The sequence below is a fragment of the Manis javanica genome, chromosome 11 (genome assembly GCF_040802235.1).
Source record: "Manis javanica isolate MJ-LG chromosome 11, MJ_LKY, whole genome shotgun sequence".
Lineage (NCBI taxonomy): Eukaryota > Metazoa > Chordata > Mammalia > Pholidota > Manidae > Manis > Manis javanica.
The window spans coordinates 61311400-61329261 of NC_133166.1; the positions used below are offsets into that span (position 1 = coordinate 61311400).

The window sequence follows — 17862 nt, forward strand, 5'->3', positions numbered from 1 at the left end:
GAGGATCTCATTCTCACAGGAAGATGCTTTAAAACATGCAAAAATAATTTTACAGACTCTGGATAAAAGATTCAACTTATCAAACCCCTTTACATAATAAGAGCATATACCCATGATTGAGTACTTTATAAATGGCAGGTAATGTGCTAAGTGTTTTGTATTATGCTCTCCAATCCTCATCAGAACAAAAAACAAATGAAACCATGTGAGGGTGGATTTTATTTTACCTACTTTACTCATGAGAAAATTGAGGCACAGTTAGGTTAAGACACTTGGCCCACACAGAGTCAGAATTCAAACAATGTCTGTCTGATATTAAAGCTCATGCAATTAAGATTAATTAATAAATTAAGATTCTTACATATTCTATATATGTACATTAACTAGTGTCAATAGATACTATATTATTGTGCATTTGTTGGCACAGAATGCAGTGGAGTCAAATAACCTCATGTGTAAGTTTAGTTTCTATCAATTAACTTTTAGACATGAAGTTAGGGATCCTTTTGATTGCCACCCCTAATGAATGACGTTAATTGGCTCTGTAAGTAACTAGTGGCAGTGCCCAGAGGGGGCATATAACCAACACTGTATTGTCTGATCTCCAGTACCCCTTCCCCAATACCACCCCACTTTTCCAGGCCTGTCTGTGTGCTGTATTTCCAGTAGTTTGCACAGAATCACCCACACTCTCTTCCTTTCCAGGTGCTACATTGCACACGTCAGAAGGCTGAAATTAGTGAAGCAAGCTGGAACCACAGAACACAGGAACTCTAGAGAAAATCAAGAGTATCCAAGTCAAAGTACTGGTGCAAGATCCTGGCAATCCAGCCTTCAATGGCTCAGACACACAGCCCGAGAAAAATTCTCCATCTTTGATGAAATTCTTCCGGAAACAATTCAGTCATTCTATGGCTACACCACTGCATCTCCACTTGTGCACCCATACCAGTGCCTCATGTGCACCGCCAACTGACAGCATTCACAGAGACACTGGTCTCCTTCTGATCCCAGTCTCTGAGTGAGGCATTTCCCCTAACCTCCCAGTTATAGCATATGGCTGCCATTATTTAATTCATTTTTATTTTCTTTTAAAACATTTCTCACTTTCATTTTTCTCCCTTGCAATAATTGTGATTTTTTTATAGTTATCCATTTGTTTTATGAATAACAAGTAGTGCTGCAGTGTGTGTACATATTTTTATTTTACATCAGTAGTGTTGTACAACAGACCACATTCTGTACATAAATTTTTTCTTTCAGTGCTGTGTCTTTAAGATTGATGCATGGTGTTATATGTATCCATTTTTTTTAAACCTGAATTGCTGCATAATTCACAGTGTTTATCTTTTGCACATTATCCTATCCACATGATGAACATTTACTGCCTACAACTTTATCATTTCCTAACTGTGCTGAAAATCCTCATACATACACCCTACCTTTATGGACCCAAGTGAGCTCTTCTCTGGGGGATTAACTAGCCATAGGACACACTCATAGTCTTCGTAGCTTTTATGTATCTAGAAATTAATAAATTTCTTCTAGGTTATCCAGTTTGGCATTATCTAGTAAATTTTAAATTATGTACAACCTGAAATTCTATACCAATGTATATAAGTTGAATAAATGTTTACATGTGGGCACCAAGGGTTCAGCCAATTATATTATATATATCTACATATACATGTATACAGGTATGTATAACTAAATATTATTGAATATTATTTATAACTGAATATAATTGTTGCTATTATTATTTTGAACAAACTGTTATGTTACATAAAAGTAAAAGACTTTTGTTTTACTTTTACTTATTCCTTCTGTGATGCTCTTCCTTTTTTATGCATATTAAAATTTCTTACTATCATTTTTCTTCTCTCTGAAGAACTTGTTTTAAAATTTCTTTCAGGGCATGTCTGGCATGACTGAAAACAAATTTCCTCAGTTTTTCTTTGTCTGAGAAGGTCTTTATTTCTCCTTTATTTTAGAAGAATGATCTCACAAGTTGCAGAGTTCTATCAGTAGATTTTTACTGTCTACATTTTAAATATTTCACTCCTTTTTGCTTTCATGGCTTCTGGAAAGAAATCATACAATTCTTATATTTGTTCCTCTATAGGGAAGGTATTTTCCTCAGGTTCCTTTCAGGATTTTAAATCTATCTTTGGTTTTGTGCATTTCAAATATGATATGTCTCGGTCTAGCTTTTGGGGGCACTTAACCATGCTTGGTGTTCTCTGAGCTTCTTTAATCTGTAGTTTGGTGTCTGATATTTATTTGGGGAATTTTCAGTCATTATTGCTTCAAATATTTATCCTATTTCTTTCTTTCTTTCTTCTCCTTCTACTATTCCCATTGTATGTATGTCCCACATTTTTTTGATATTCAGGGTTTCTCTACTAGCCTAAGTTATCCTTGCTTTCCTGCTTGGAAAGTTTCTATTGACCTTTCCTCAAGCTGAGAGATTCTTCTCTCAGACATTTGTAAGCTAATGAACCCAGTAAAGGCAATCTTCATTTCTATTTCAGTATTTTTTCTCTTATCTCTAGTATTTCTTTTTTATTCTTTCTTAGAATTCCCATCTCTCTGTTTACACTGCCCATCTGTTCTTGCATGTGGTCTATTTAACCAGTAGAGTCCTCAGGATATTAAGCATAGTTATTTTAAATTATTGGTCTGATAATTCCAACATCCTTGCCATAGGTGAATCTGGTTCTGATGCCTGTTCTGTCTCTTTAAGTTTTGATTTTTTTCTTTTAGTACATTTTATAATATTTTCTTGTTAGCTCATCATCATATACTGGGTTAAAAGAATGAGAACTGCTGTAAAAAGGCACTTAGTAGTGTGGAGATAAGGTTTGGGGGGAAGAAATGCATTCTTTAGTCATGTGATCAGGTCTGAGTCTTTAATGAGTCTGTTCCCTGGCCTGTGAACCTGATAAATCTTTTTCCGCCCTTCTCTCCCTGTGATGGGGCAGGATAGCTGGAGGGCACTGGAGCTGAATATTTTCCTTCCTCCAGGTCAGTTAGGCTCTGATAAAACTCCATTAGTTTAAGCGCTGGCAAAACAGTCTTGAGACTAAGCCTTTTTAAGAAAAACAGAGTGCTCTGGTGTATTTCTAAATAATTTACTTTGCCACTCCCCCTTCAAAAAGCACAAGGGGATTTTTCCCCAGTATTCACTGTGAGATTCTGGTCAAGCTTTTGGAGATAAAATTCACCAAAGAGTGGAGGCCTCTTATGACTGAGTTGCTCTGGCATTTTTAATTCGCAGACTTGTCCACAATGAGCCACAAGCAGTTAAGAGTTGAGGTTTTTTCATCCCAGCACTGGGTCCACAGAGATTTCTGCTCTGATAAGTGGTGATTATCTGGGTTTTTCTGTATCTCCAATTTGAGGCATCAGTCTGCCTCATGATCACCTTTCTCTGAAAGCTCTAAGCAGTCTTGTTGATTTTTCAGTTTGTTCAGTTTTTTTACTTACTGTTAACAATGGTTTAATGACTTGCAAGTCCCTACATGCCAGATCGGAAATCAGAAGTCCTTACTTGTTTTTAGTAAATATTTTATTTTAGGATAGGTATAGATTTGTAGAACGGGTACAAAAATATTACAGAGTTGCCATGTACCTCACACCTGGTTTCCCCTATTAACATCTTACATTAGTGCGGTACTTCCATCAAACTTAAACCAATATCAACACATTATTATTAAAGTCCATACTTTCTTCAGATTCCCTTAGTTTTTACCTGCTTTCCCTTTTCTGTCCTATGATCCCATCCAGAATATCATGTCACTTCTAATCATCACATCTCTTTAGAATTCTCTTCGCTGTGACAACTGCTATGTGTTTTATGATTAATTTTTCCATTGTTCTGCTTAATTTCACCAACATTTTCCCTTACGTCATTGCATATATTTTTATTATTAATTTAAATCATTGGGCTCTTTTTTCCAACTTATGTGATAAATGTTGATCTATTTGATGTTTTATTTTAATGTCTACAATTCCCAAGTATCTGGTTATTCTAGTGGCGAGCTTCTGATCTCCAGGAGGTCTCAGAAAATGTGTTACTGGGTACAGAGGAAGAGACAAAGCCCAGGCCCTGGTCCTCTGTATTCTTCCTGTGAGTTTAAGGTGATGAGAGGGGATATAACTCAGAACTGCTGTCAACCGCCCTTTGTGCTGCCTCTCCCGAGACAAATCCTATGATTAGGATTCTCCTTTAAAGCCTCCTAGCAGAGGGAGAAAACACTGTATTTAGATTGGAAATCACCCCAGCTGCGGGTTTGGATGGGAAAGAGGAGTGAATGTTAGGGGAATGAGGCAGTCCTCATGAGGCTGAGCTGTGCTTCAGCACCACTGACATCAGGTGGCCTGAGCAATTGCTGTTGACTCTCAGCTCCCTGAGGCATCAGGGTAGCCAGGAAGAAACCCTTCCAAGCCAAGTGAGAAGGGGCAGACACACCTTTGGTGCTCTCCACAACCTCCTCACTCTGGAATGCCAGCCCTAGAGCTGCAAGAAGCCACATCCCACACACCAGTTCACACAAGTGTTTGGTGTCCCCACATATTTTTCATAAAACCCTCAGATCCATATTTTCCTCCCAAATCTGCCATTTCCCCAAGCCCAAGGGTGTTTGGAATAGGGAATCCACAGTTTGTGCTTGTTCTCCATATTTTTAGGAGGCAACCGAGGCACAGTGAGTCTAGGTTCCCAAAACCAGTGAGAGGTCGGTGTAGGCTACAGACTAATACCCAAGGACTCAAAGGCTTATACACTTTCTTCTCCCACATAGACTCATGCTGCTAGGCCTACAGGCCCAAGATGTCAAACACAAGACAGATCCCTGGAGTACCAAGACTACTATCAAAGCCAATAGATTCATGTGGGAACATTGTATATGTGAAATGAGACTTTGATGGACAACTCTCCTGACAGAGATTTCCTGAATTTAACAGCAATGTAAAGGGAATACGGGGGGAATAATTATTGCATCTCTTTTTCTTATCGTTTATTTGTGCATGCAGTCATTCATTACAAATTTACTAAGGACCCAGTATGTATAGGAACTGATCTATACATTGGGAATGAAGTAATGAGGAAAAAATTACAGGCAAATTACCTACTTTTTTGGAGAAATTTCCTATTTTCTAGTAAAGAGAGTCAGAGATATAATCCTCATATGTAAACAAAGCAAAACCAAAAATTCATCCATTAAAATTATATAGCCATGAAATAGATCTGTGTACTCACACATATATAATGCAGCCTACTGAGAAGTTACAGAATATGGAAACTCCTAGGGGACAGATGTGAAGTAGGCAGCAATGATCTTCAGTAATCTCTTTCTCCTTTATTCCTACCAATAATTGATCCATGCTCCATTTTTAGGTCTATTTATCATAAATTGCTCTACAAAATTATTATTAAATCAAGATAGACCATAATATGTCATATTCAAGTAATTTTCTAAAACCTTTGCCAGAGCTGTAGATCTGTAAGTTGAATGTTAAAAAAAAATATTGGGTGTAAGAAGAGGTCAAAGTTGCCTTGCAGTCCCCAGGAAACATTTATATTATAGACCCAGCCAGTGAGTTTATCTGGTGAAGAAATGTAAGTATATCCAAACAAATGAACAAACAAAAATTGGCCTGATTTTCTTTTCCTATGTGGAATCATAAACTATTGATTAAAGCCACAAACTGCTTGGAAATGGATGCCAGCAGATAAGAAAATGATATCACTCCTAATGATGAGCTCTAGGATTTTGTGTTTAAAACATTTCTCTCTCACTAGCTTATCAAACAACCAAAAAATTAACAGCTATTTGGCAATGGCAGCAGAGAGACACTTTCTGATGATTACCCTCTACACTGCACTCTGGAAAAGCCAATAAAGCCAATTACTGGGCAGTTGTGTTGCTCATTAGATGATCAGCATAAGCAAATAATACGGTTCAGGATCAATCACCTGTTTCTCCCAAAAAACACAGGGAACTGGGTTCATGGATAAGGAGAAGCCACTGAGGACAGAACTGGCTCCAGTAAAGCAGTAAGAAATAAAATAATTCTTATCCTTTAAAGAGCGAAAAAAGACGAGGCAGAATCCTCCAGACTGGATACCCAGATGGTCAGCCAAAGCACCCTTCAACAGGGGGCCCAGGACTTTCATCATTCCCATACCACAATGTAACCCCTCCCACACACATTACCAGAGCTTCTTCTAACTATCTTAAATTTGCTCTAACCCATTGTATCAGTATTAGTCGACTCATGGTGAGTTTGCCACCCACCAGCAGGACCAGCTAACAGTCTGGAGATATTACTGGTCGTCATAGCTGAGGAGGGCGTTATTGGCAGCTAGTGGGTAAGGGCTGTGGATGCTGCTGAACATCCTATAGTGCACAGGACAGTTCTCTTCTGATGGGAAATCATGTGGTCCAAAATATTAGTCGTGCCAAAGAATCCATGTAATATAGAATAGCAGATGAAATCAGCTGTATGTGACCTACAGGTCACTGTTTTATGTGACACTGTATAAGAATCTCAAACTTTCAGTAATAGGTGTTAGAAAAAAATCTTAAATAAAATGTTGTTGCTCAGGGGCAGATATAACACTGCCGGAAGGGGCTGTCAGATTGTACCCCTTCTCAACTCCACTGAATCATGCTGCATCATACTCATCAAGCATATATTTCAGCAAAGCAAAATAAAACTATTCCTTCTTATCAAATTGAAGAAGATGGCATGGAGAAGTCACAGTTATCTTACAGCTGAGATCTTTGCCCTGCTTCCCCTAGAGCTGAACACTTAAACACTTCAGCAGTCAGGAGCATGGCATTGTTGGAGAAAGCTAAAGGGACTCATATACACTTCCTTCTTATCTGCAAGATAAGCAATGTCTTTAATCAAAACAATGGGTACAGAACTGAAGTGGCCCATAGACCCTGTGATTAAGTCATTAATTCATTTTCACAATATAGATTGACCTACTACATACCAGGCACTATGCTAGGCACTGGAGCAATAATAAAGGACAAATACCATACTTTCCCTCCCAAAACTTACACTGAAGTGGTCTGTGTGTTGCTGGGGCTGGGGGCTTGGAAGGAGACTGTTCACAGACCAGTAAACACAATTACTGTGGCGGGAAGAATAATCTCCCCTCCACAAACAGAAGTCCACTTCCTAATTCCTAAAACCTATGAAAATGTTATTTTACATGGGAAAGGGGAATTAGATGGTATATAGAATGAGGATTATTCCCAGTTAATCTCGTAACAGGCATTGGATTGTCCAGATGGGCCTAGATGTAATCGGAGAATCTTTAAAAGTGGAAGTAAGATGTAGAAGAGGAGGAAAGGCAGGCAGAAGGTGGTGAGGTGAGCTTGATGGGATGCGAAAAGGCCTTGACGTTCTGGGGCTGGACGTGAGGACTGAGAAAGGAGCCATAAACCAAGGAACACAGAAGGCCTCCAGGAAGGGCTGGGAAATGGACTTTGAGCTGGAGCCTCTAGAGAAATGCAGCCCTGTTGACTCCTTGATTTTAGCCCATTGGAATTCTGACTTCCAGAACCATAGGATGATAAATTTCTATTGTTTCAGTCAGTGCATGTATAGTGATTTGTAATATCAGTAAATAGGAAATTAGTATAAATGTCAGACCCATACTCTGAAGGGGAAATACAGAGATACAGCTAACCAAGGCAGAGGTATGAAGTGTGTGTGTGTGTATGTGTGTGCACACATCATTGCATGTGTGTGGTGGAGGGTTGAGGGGCATGAGTCAGGAAAGTCATTAATTAGAAAAACTTCCCAGATTAGTTAAATTCTAAGCTGGATCCTGAAGATACATATGTGTTAGTCTTTTGAAGAAAGGTAGAATAGTGTTACAGACAGGGAAAGGATAAAAAGGCTTGAAAGTGAATGAGATTGTGCTTCTGGTGAACTATATTAAGATGCTCAGGTAATAAGACTAGGAGGAATGCAAATGGTGGGAGATAAAGCCGGAGAAATAAATGAAGGTCAAATATTTGAGAGCTGTAGACCAAGTGAGTCTGGATTTGATTCTAAGAGAAATAGTCAACAATGACTTTTAAATAAAGGAACAACATAATCTAAATTTAGGGGGAAAAGTGCTCTGGATGCTGCCTGAACTGTGGCTTGGAGGGAGACAAAAGTGAGGGCAGGAACGCTAACTGGAGGTGCCTTCAGAAAATCCCTGGGAACATGGTCACCCGCACGGAACCAGGGCACTGGAAATGGACAGAAATCGATGGGTTAAGAAAGGCAGAATGGACAGGAGTTGGTTAAAACAAACAGACAAACTAAGGGTTGATGGTAGTAGAGGGGGCGAGGGTGAAACGCAGGTGTCCAGCTTGGAGGATCGAGTGGAAGAGAGACTCTCTACAGCAGAGCATGAGCAGGGGGAGGATTTCATTCAGAAAAAGATTGGTTTTCAACATGTTCATGCTGTAGGGTCAGAGGAATATCTGAACAGACTAGAATACCAAGAAGGTGATTTGCAGGCTTCCATGGCTTGGTGATTTGTTTCAGTTACACATTCAGACTGGGCAGAGTAGCATCTGAATTCTAGAGTACCTAGCGGGGCTGTCAAGGGCAGATGAGGTCCTGGATGACTCACCTGTAAAGTTGGCAATCTGTTTCTTCTAATCTTGAAATTGGCTTTAGGGTCATAAATAAAAGGCATAAAAAATAGTTGGTAATGTGATACAGAAATAAATAAGCAAACAAAATCCACCATTCAAAATGATTATATTCTAAATAAAAAGCTTTAAAAATGCTGTGCTATAGGATCATGATATAAATTTCTGTTATTTTACTCACATGCAGAAATGGGTATCAAAGTTTGATGAAGACTTGTGTAAAAAGGGGAGGAGGGGAAAATACATAGAGAGAGAGGAGAGAGAAGAGAGACAGAGAAAAAGGATCTTTTTCCTAAAGAAACAGTTGAATAGAGATAAAGATTCCTTTCCCTAAAACATAGTTGAATAAAACGTACCCTTGCAATGACTTTGAAAGTCTAGGTTCTGGGACAATATGTAAACACTTGTAATTTTTTTAGTGATTTGCAGACATTTTTCACCTGTAGTCAGATTTAAGAGTCACAAAACATTTATACATGAATTTGTCCCTGAATATCAGCAGATCCTGTGAGCAGGACTAATTACAACCCCTCATTCTTCTAGGTGTGGGTCGCAGATGTTTTGTTTCCTTGTTGATAATATGTATTCATAAATATATATGGATGCAGAGACTTGAAAATTTCAAAACTGTTCTATTATTCAAAATATATTCAATATGCTTCCAACCCTTGCCTCTACCCACCAACATTCCTTTCAGTCCTGCATTTTTGTTAACATCTATATAATCAGCTTACTTGCATTTTTTTCCCATCTGATTTTGTCTGGATTAAACTGAGGATTTTTTAAACTCCAAGGACTTGCCCATTTTCTTTTTTGTCCACCTAAATTTGTATTCTGACATGGTATTTATTTTTATCAAACTTCAGCTAGGAGAGTGGGAAGAACGTACTTAGGCTAAAGCAGGGTTTCCTTCACCTCCTAGCTATGTGATGCTGGCAACTTAATTAACTTCTCTAAATCTCAGTTTCTTTATTTGTAAACTGGGGGTAATATTACCTACTCCATGAGTATATTTTATAGGTTAAAAATATACCCTTCCTTTATTTCTAAAAAGGATTTAAGCAAAGAGTTAGTCTCCTCTTTTCCTTTTATTAGCTCCTGAGTTACTTTGCTTCTCACAGAGGTGTACCATGTCACAGATGAAGTTGGAGCCAATGCCCTCCACGAGGATAACCATTATACAAATACATAATAAGAAACAGAGAGAAAAATAAACATAGTATTCCTTAACATCTTTCCCTTTTTATATAACACCAGATATGAGAATCCAAGAACCTACTACTTACAGGTCAAATGTTTTGATAGGCCTGATGTGTTAGAAGCCCAAGCAAGAAATAAAATATGGTTTTAAAGAAGTCTTCACTGAAATAACTCTTACGTCTCCTGTGTGTTTGTGTGTGTTAACATCTCTAGGATATGTACTTGATATGATCTTTTAAAATCAGTAACAAGGATGACATCTGTCCCATCAAATTTCATTGACTTACATCCTTATCTGTGTTAAACTGAAAAATTGGTATATGAGATTAATTAAGGCAGCCTGTCCTCTAAGTTTCCTTTTATACCTGCCTGAGGTATATGGGCAGATCTGATTTGGGAGCATTTTTCCTTTTCAATGGCTTTCTGAAACTGCCAACCCTGTTCTAGATTACATGGGGTAGATTTCTATGGGCTGGTATTATTCTCTTTTTAACAGGCCAAGATTAAGATGCAATATCAAAATGTTGAGATCATAATGCAGTTAAGGAAATTGTCCAGTGGCATGAGGGGAATGAAGAACAAAGGAAAGACATACACAGAATTTCTAACTCCAGTTGCAAACTGAATATGTCCAAAGGCTAAGCACCCTGTGGGGAGGCCCTGGGGTACCTGTCAGATTATCTTTGGTGAAGATTAGAAAATGCAAAATCATGCACTTTGATGGCAAATTATTAAAATATTTTTCCTAAACATTTAATTTCACTTGCTGAACTTACAAACCAGTAGCAGGGGTCTATGGACCATACTCTGGGGAGGGTAGGTGATGTGTAAGAAGGAAATCCCTGCCTGGATATGTTTCTGCCTTCATGTCTTAATTTCACCTGTTCACAGGATTATTTGCTGCATTCCTCAGAAATAAAGATGTGTGATAGCCTAGCATCCAAAGTTTTTCATAATCTGGGTCCAGTCATATTGTTTTGGTGGTACCCCCTCTGTATCCACAAGGGATGATGTCCTGTGCTCAGACACACCTTCTGGCCCACATTGTCCTTTGCCCATGCTATACCGTAGTTCTACATTGGTTCAGCAAGTCCATCTTCAACATCCTTCAAAGCTCCTCCATGATGTCATGTTTACTGTCCTGCGTGTATAATCTGGTCATCCGTTAGAAATCCATAAAACATTTCACGCCTTTTCTCTGACTATTCCTGCTTTAAATAATTTTTCAATACTCTCTGTATTTGTCTTAAGACTAGATAGTGAGCTTTCAAAACTAAAGCTTGTACTTCATAAAAGGGGTAGTTTCCCTTAGTGCCTAACATGGTATATTTCCTAAAACAGGGGTTCCTTATAATAAATGACACTGAACCCACACTTACATGGATACCCATTGAATGCTTTTAGAAATTCACTTCTGTGCATCTCAGTTCTTTCTGTCTTCCATTTCTTCTTAGGACAGAGACTTGTCAGCAAGAAAGCTTGAATATCTAAAACCATAGGACATAGCAAGTTATGGCATCAAAAGCAAATCAAAACAGATGCGCAACTCATATGCAGAATTTGTAAAATGGAGCCTGGAGAGTGAAAATACAATTTATTGCTCCTATACACTATTCTGAGCATCACTGTAAAACACACATTTCATGGAGCAGAAGGAAGTCAGCCATGATTAGCATTCAGTTCAGCCACAGCACATGACAACTGTTTGTTTCCACTGTGATCTGTAAGGCTTCACTTTAGGATGAATACCTAATTGGTTATACTGACAGAAAGAGCTGATTGGTAAGTGAGTAAAATTTTATATTCTCCACCGAAGTTATGTACTTGCAGAATTATGAAGTCACATTGATATTTATCCTGCAAAAAACACAATTCTGAGTGAAAAAAAAAATCTGACAGAATTGAGCTATGTTTATAACACAAAAATAGCCAAAGATTCACGCACATATTTTACTATTATTACTATTACTACATCTGAAAGAAATTAGGAGTTTTATGACCATGCTACATTTTATTGGTTTGCCTTTGTATTTATTACATTTCTAAATGAGCAAATTTCTAATGAATGCTTTCTTGGTGGATAGTTCAAATTTATTTCATTCATATAAAACTTCCTTATGGGTAAGCACGTCCACCGTCAAAGCCAGAAAGTGTAAATATGCCTTGCCTCCCGTAGTCTGCCCCCTGACTTCAGTGTGTTAAGGAAAAGAGCCAAAGGTCCACATTCTACAAGACGGGGTTTTTGTTAGCCATGCCCACAGCTTCTGCTTGGAAGCCCTTCCAGGATGGTATTTGCAAGGAGCAGATCTACAGAGTATGTTTTCTTGGTCTCTTTTATTTCACTACTGATTGCTAGAAATTAACACAATCCTTCCTTTTGATTATTTTAGCTATGAGAATGGGGCTGTCTAAATTGGTAATCTAAGCAAAATCTCTGGCTGATCAAGGGCCAGAGACAGTGTGATGGCCTTCTTTATGTGCCAAGTTGATGAGGCCACAGACCAAATCATTCAACCAACCACTTATCTAGCTGTTGCTGTAAAAGTATTTACTAGATATGATTAAAATCCAAAATAAGTTGACTTTAAATAAGGGAGATTATTCTAGAGGGTCTGGGAGGGCCTGATTCAATCAGCTGAAAAGCCTTTAGAGCAGAACTGAAATTTTCTGAGGAAGAACTTCTGCCTATGAATTGCAACTTCAGACCACACCCAAGAATTTCAGCCTGCCCTTCTCAATGTCCTGCTCCATAGATTTCTGCCTTGCCTAGCCAACCCTCAGAACCACATAGACCAGTTGTTTACATCTGTTAACATGTATCTCCTACTGGTTCTGTTTCTCTGGTTGAACACTGACTAATACACATAGTGTTCCAGTAAATTAAATAACCAGAGATTCAGTTACAGTAAGTGGAGCAGAAACCTGGGAGGAGAAGAAACTAATATCCATTAAAGAAGCAACAGCAGTCATTTAGCCCTAGAGAAAACAGCCACCCTCTCAAACCCTGAGTTTTAGTGCCTATGAGTCTCAATCTTACTTCATCCCCAAGAGATGGTGGGTGTCTCCTTACATTCTGCATTGCATTAACTGGAATGTGTTTGTTGTAACCAAATGGCCTTGACAGGAGAAATTATCATGTGTCTGGTACATTCTAGAACAGGGCAAAATGGACAATTTTTTGAGACACTTATTTTTCTATTAATTCAAAAAGATTTATTGATTATCTATAATTTGTAAGATATGCTACAATAGGTACTGTGAAGACACATAGACGAATCTGGCATACAGAGCCTGCTTCCAAAAATTTTTCTATCTGGTAATGGAGATGAATTCATAGATGTATCCAATTGACAACTATAAGTGACATATAGAGTGGGCAAGGCATATAGCTAGGGAAATGGGAGTCAAGAGATGGCTGAGAGGGTCAAGAAATGCCCCTTGAAGAAGAGAGCATGTGATTCCTGCCCAGGCCTAACATTTGCTGGAACACAAAAGGAGAGCTACACAGGTAAATCAAACGAATAAATCTGAATAAACTGTGTTGTCTCTACCTTGACAGTGACAGCTCTGCCATAACACGGAAAGAATTTAATTTAGGATGATTGATTCCTAGGGCTTCACACTCCTTTTCTTCTTATTCCTGGTTCCAACTGCAGCATGAACAGCCTTGCAAGAGTGCACCTAGCCACTGCTTCTGCAAACCCAAGCTCCATGCCTTCTGCAACAGCAGCCTCGTGGCCCCCCTTGGGCTCAGAGTACGCATTTTTGCAATGAAGCCCACCCTGAAACAAACTTAGGGGAGAGGCCAGTGATGTGGTGGGTTTAGGGCAGTTTGGAGTGTGACTTATTTCTCCTTGTCCCAATGGGCTCCTCTTTCACTCTGTAAGGAAAGTGCCAGAAAAGGGCTTCCTAAAGTTTAGGCACAAATCAGAGGCCCCAGTTTCTCAATGTAATAGTTGAACTCTTGAGAGCAATTATTTTAAATCCTCCAACAATTATTAAAGACCTTATAAGACTTTAGTAAAAAGATGCAAGAAGATCCTTTCCTTCAAGTATACATACTGGAGAAGAAAAAATAGGTCACTTATCCTATCTCTACATATCCATCTGTGGAACTGCTTAGTGACTATTTGTGTGGTTCTAACCTACTTTTTAAAATGCATAGAATCTGTTTAGGGGTCATACATGAAGAGGGGACATTAGCAACAAAACAAAAAATAAGTAGTTCCGTGTTGCAAGAGGGATGACTTCATAAGGAGGAAAAACAAGTAATAATGATAAAAAAGCAGGTAGCGACAGTATTAGGGAGGGTTTGGAAATACTGCAGAGGACCAGCCTAAATCTTTGTTCCACTTTCTTAAAGGTAGGAAGGAAAGAAGAAAAAAAAAAAAGACTGCCTTCACCCTATCCCTACATAATAGTATTTCCCAAAGACACTTTTTTAAAGTTTGCTTTATTTGTCCAATTACATTTTTGCACTGGAAAGGAGATTAAACCACTGTTAGAGCAGAGAAAAATATGACCATCAATTTCTGTGTGAAATACAGCAATTTGTTTCCTTTCCAGAAGAGTCTTCATTTCACATCTATACATACGCACACAGAAAGCCAAGAATAAGGAACAATAAATGGAAACCTTGTATAACCTACTGGGTGGCTGCAAAAATTGACAGTGCCCATTAACTGTTCTGCTGATGTTTAAAGCTAATTCAGGGCTGTCTCACTGTGCAGCTGAGTGGATTTAAGGATTCAAAATATTTTCTCTGATCTCAGTAGACTGCATCTGTGTGCACATATGCTTGTGAGCACATGTGTGCAAATGTGTGTTTTCTCAGAGAAAGAAAAGCTGGTAATAGATGCAGAGTTAAGAGTTAAAAGTTGCTCATTTATCCATGAAAAATGCTGCAACAAATGCTTTGGGTTTCTCTGCTATCTCTGTCCACAGACAAAGTTCCTTAAAAGTGAATTTTCACTGTCTCAAAAAAAAATGTGTTCACTAAAAATCCAGGCAGTTAAGAGTGTGTATTTATATGAGGGAAGAGTCAGTTTTCATAAGTGAAGTGCAGGGTTTGCAAATTAGTCATATTCAAAGATGTGCTAATTTATAAGGATACATATGATGAGGCTAATGGTAATAGTAAAAATAATAGCTATACTTTGTGAAGCAGTTACTATATGTTAGAACCTTTCTAAGCATTTTACGTGTCTTATACTGGATATTAAGAACAACCGTATGCGGTAGGTTGTATTGTTATCCTAATTTTCCAGGTGAGGGAACTGGGATGAGCAAAAGTGAAGTAAGTTTCCCAAGGGCACAGGGCAGGTAAGTGGGGAGCTAAGATAAAAACAAAATGAATATAACAAGTGTGCCTTATTTCTGGAGGTCCAGCTTAAAATACTGCTGTTAACTTTCTTACATTCAGTCCACACATAGTTACAGGGAAGCTCATGTGTTGAGTAGAAAGAGACCTAAACTGAGAGGAAGAAGACCTAGGTTCTAGACTTAACATTTCTTCTAACGACATATTTGAGTCAGTTCAGTCGCCTTCAGCTCAGGAGAGGATCTTGTTAGTCTCTTCAGTTTTCTTCAAAGTAGGATAGCTCACTCTTTCCAGGGGATTTTCTTAAAAAATCTGTGTTATTGTTATACCTGGATTATCTCTATGTCGCACCCTTGCCGGACACCAGCTGCCCACTTTTGTATTTTAATCAAAAGCTAAAATATGAGAAATAATATCAATGTATTAATGTACCTTGAGGATATTCTATCCATTTTTATTTATCCCAGGCACTTTCCTTCGGTTAAGCAAGCCTAACATAAGGCTTTGAATGTAAGTACTTTCCGTTTCATCCCATAGAAATACTATATGACGTAGCTTTTATTTAGAAAGTGCCATGTGGTTTTCTAGGAGGCAATAATGTGTTGGTTATAGGAATTTTGTTGAAGTTGTCCAGTTCATCACTAAAGTTCCATTTTTATGGAATGAAGAAATTTGTTTTTGACCTTAACCTAAAGAACCTTTGATGTTGCTAAGCAACCAACGCCTGCCAATCATACAGGCAAAAAGCCCACAAACTGCAGCCCTTGAGCCAAATGGAAACGCAGTCACGTCCATTCACTGACCTCTTATTTACAGCTGTTCCCACTTTACAACTGGCTGTACAGTTAGAAGAAGAATGGCCCACAAAGCTGAAGAAAATCTCCTCTCTGGCCTTTGACAGAAAGCGTTTGCCAATCCCTAAAGACAATGCAAATTTAAAAATGATTATATAATCCTTTTGCTTTAGTTGCAGAGAAACTCAGATGGATATTCTTGTCAATGTTTATCATTGTAGAGAACTTCGTTACACATATTCTTCTCTTCTATCTTCAATTTCCGTTTATACTCCTTTCTTTCCTTCTTTATGTCTTTTTCTTTGAGTGTAGGGATGCCACGGGAGGCTCCACCACCACTCTTCTACCTCGGGCGTCCAGGAACATTACACCCTGGAGCCCCCGTAGTTAGGTGCGGCCCCACTATCAATGCTGGCAACTAAACTTGAACAGTTATGGGCTCATGTGGGAGCCAGCGATTCCCCATTCCATCTGTCTTCACGTCCTGTGACATTACGATTGTAAAGACTTTCTCAGTCTGGCTTATTGAATGCAGGTCACCCAGAGACACCACCTCCTCACATAGTCATGGTGCCTGAGTGTGAACCTTTGTTATTTTAAATGACTGGGATATGGGAGGCACCACCCAGGCTGACCTAACTGATACGTGTAGCAAATTTCCATCAAAATATTTTTGCAATAAGGTGGATTGTAAATAATGATATTAACAATTATAGTAATATGAAATGAATCTTCAAGATCTTGAATATTTGGAGGGGGTCATGTATCCTTTTGAAAATGTGATTAAAGCTAAAAGCTTTTCTCTCCAGAGGGGAAATAATTTAATTCATATATATATACATATATATGTATATATATATATGTGTGTGTGTGTGTATATATACATATATATATATATGTATATATATGTATATGTATATATATATATATATAGAGAGAGAGAGAGAGAGAGAGATTGAGAGAGAGAGAGAGAGAGAGAGAAAGTGAAAATGAGAGAACCAAAACTTTGAAAGCAATTTCAGGAGGTGGCAGATCCTTTGTAAACCAATGTATAAATATTAAGGTGAGGACCAGCATAGTAAAAAGATGTTTTGAAGGTCAAATAAATAAACAAGGATGGTTTCAAACCCTGGCTAAGCTTACTAATGAATTAGGTGTGCTTGTTCAACTTCCATGAACTCTGAGCCTCAATTCCCATATCGGTAAACCATGATATTAATATCTATTTAGCTTTGAAATTGTGAGGTACAAATTTAATGACATGCAATTGTCCCAGTATTTAACAAAGTATGCCATCAATAAATGCTCATTTCTTCACCCTGTAATAATAGTGACAGCCACACAGTGAGACGATCTCAGGTTAAACCAAATCCAAGTTGGCACAGGATAAAAGGAGGTAAGAACATTCCCATTTGTGAAATAATGGTTTAAATTAGATGCAGTCCATTACTCTTCTCAGCCATACAAGTCTATCATTAGACAAAGGCCTTTTTAAAAGCAAATAGATATTATTGGAATAACTCAATAAAGCAGCTTTGCCTCATTGATTTTAAACTTAGAAGTTCAGCTGCCACAGAAATATACTTCTATAATCTATGTGTATGTCATCTTAGATCTAAAATAGCAAGTTAAACTCAAAGTTCTTGGGAAATTTCAATATCAATGTCATCATCTAAGTCAAGGCTTTTGTAGCAAAAATATATTGGGAAGACATGGTGTTTGAATCTTTAGGTCTCTGCCTATCTTAAATACTTTTTCTGAAATATGTATCACAGATACACAGATGGCCATTTTAGAGGTTATTGAAATAGTTCAACCATGCATGGTTGGACATGGGAAGGACCTAACTGTTCATCTAGACTAAAATCTGATTTTT

At 38.2% G+C, this 17862-nt stretch overlaps 1 long non-coding RNA gene across 1 annotated transcript; it reads right to left on the bottom strand.

Annotated features, from left to right (window-relative positions):
- Nucleotides 1–8649: 8649 nt before the first annotated feature.
- On the bottom strand, nucleotides 8650–16223 carry LOC140844280 (uncharacterized). Its single transcript, XR_012122427.1, has 3 exons — nucleotides 15996–16223; nucleotides 11252–11359; nucleotides 8650–8691 (listed from the first exon to the last, which is right to left on the bottom strand). It is a non-coding gene; the product is annotated as an uncharacterized lncRNA (long non-coding RNA).
- Nucleotides 16224–17862: the final 1639 nt, after the last annotated feature.